The sequence below is a fragment of the Pygoscelis adeliae genome, unplaced genomic scaffold, assembly GCF_000699105.1.
Source record: "Pygoscelis adeliae isolate BGI_AS28 unplaced genomic scaffold, ASM69910v1 Scaffold436, whole genome shotgun sequence".
Taxonomy (NCBI): domain Eukaryota; kingdom Metazoa; phylum Chordata; class Aves; order Sphenisciformes; family Spheniscidae; genus Pygoscelis; species Pygoscelis adeliae.
Window position 1 is genome coordinate 1,199,506 of NW_008825051.1, and position 2,185 is coordinate 1,201,690.

The following is a 2,185-nucleotide window of genomic DNA, read 5'->3' on the forward strand; positions in this document are numbered from 1 at the left end:
GCTCCGAGGACAGTTCGCTCCGGGGCTGCCCGATGCGCCCGCCCACGGCCCTCGGGCGGGCAGGGCGAGCGCGCTGCTACTTATTTCCGCGGCCTAACCGTGCCCGGCACCTAAACGGCGATAAAAATCGCCAGCTTTTTCGTTCATCCTCACCCGACAGAACTCGGGGAGAGGGGCCTGCAGAGCTTTCCCTCCCGACGGCGCTGCGGCCGCAGCCGGGCGCGTCGAGGCAGATGCGCGGAGAACTGCCCTGCCTTCCCCGTGGACGGGTCAGCTTCTTCAGCCAAGGCTTGAAAGGTGTAACAGGGGGGCTTCAAAGTGCAAACAAGTGGATAAAGCAGCCGGGGGGGGCTGGTAAAGAAGCTTCCGATGTACGACGTTAGAAATCTCTAGGGCAGGATGGGACAACTGTGTCCTGAAGAGCGTGAACAACAAGGGGGGTGGGTTTAAACCGGTGCGAGGAGCATCTCGACAAGGCAAACGTTAAATCTAAAGATGAATCTTGGGAAACTTCGCTGAATTCTTCATCCCTGCAATGGAGCAGTCCCACAGAAGAAGAGCTACGCCCTAAGGCTACGATGGTGGACCAGAGAAATTCAACACATGCAGCTATTTGGAGCAGTCCGTCATTAGCACGTTGACTCACGAGATCCAGGGAGAACCTCATTCTGCAAGTGCTGCATCCGCAGTTTGGGCACAAACCTGACCTCTCTTGTCACGGCAGCGAACCGGACAGGTGAACCTTCGCAACGGGATAGGCAAGAATAATTGTGTTTAATGAAAAAGCCAATCACGTGGTTGAATTTGAAACAAAATACCTACATGGTAAAACGAGTGTTTTGCTTTTTAAAGAATTTATAAGGGGAAAAAAAAAAACTCCAATAAAGTAAATTGTTAATTGGAAAGGAAAGGAACATGCAATGAATTAATGAACGTGCACATTGGTTTATCAGGGGGTCACTTCATTTTTGATGATTGTGGGTCTTGATGACTGTGGCCATACACTTGAAAGAGAAAAAACCAAGAGCCCATGGTACTGCTCTTGCCGAAAGCTGTTTGGTCTTCAGCACCCAGGGCCTTCGCTCAGGGTGGAAGGACCTCTGGTTCCCCACGGCACCGCTCTTTCGTGTGGTTTGGAGACGCACTGAGCAGGAATCGGGGGTTTCGTATTCAGCGGGTGGGGAGAAGAAGTGGTCTGGGCCAGGGAGAAAGTCCGAGTGATGCTGGTGATGCCGACGTGCTTCGGGGTTTGCCTGGGGGTGGTTAATGAGACCCCAGGCGTGGGCCGCGGTGCCCGAACTCGCTGTGCCCTGGCTGGGGAACACGGCCAGCCCCAGCTGCAGTGTGAGACCTGGAAGACCGCAGACCTCACAAAACGCCGCTGTGAGGTCACCCTGCGGTGAAGGGCTCCCCAGGGGGACCAGTCTACTGTCAGCCCTTCCAGCACTGGCGGTTATTTCAGGCAGCGCGTGGGCACGTGAGGGCATTGCAGCAATTCGGGTTCATGATTTCAGCCAGGAGAAATACTCTGCGTCTTCCTTCCCCCCCAAAAACCCCACAGGATTTGTGGCATTAGCTCCCTTTTGGAAGTTTACTGTCGGTACTGCTTGCATTTAGCCCCTGCAGGGACACCAGCCTGCCTGACTGCTAGGAAGGGCGATGAAGCACTGGGTGCTGCCCTGCTCGGATGGCCACAGTGGAGGTGAGCCACAGGTGCGTGCTGCCCGCACCCCATTTCCAGCCAGGGCTTCTGCCTGCAGCTCCTCCAGAAAGCAGGCTCCTCCCTTCCTTTATGCCAGAAAAAAAAGCTCCCTTTCCTATTTGGGCCTTTTTTCCTCCTTTTGACACCCTCTGTACTTCCCACGTTGCCCCCTCAGTGTGGCTCCCCGCCCTCGGGCACACTGCAGAAGGGCACAGCCTCCCCGAGGCCACAGGAGATGTGGCGGGAGGCGATGGATGGAGACCACCTCCCCTCCCTTGCGAAGAGCAGGGTATCTTCCCCAACACCGTGGTGGTGGGGGGGCCACAGAGTCAAATTCCTGCTCGTGGGGACAGACGCGCTCGGGGGCTGGCGGAGCCCCATGGCGTGGGGCTGGGCGGTAGCGAGAGCCAGCGTACGGCCCCAGTGGCACAGCCACGCTCTGCCCGCCTGCCGCCACATCGGCTGATCCACCCCGGGGCCGAA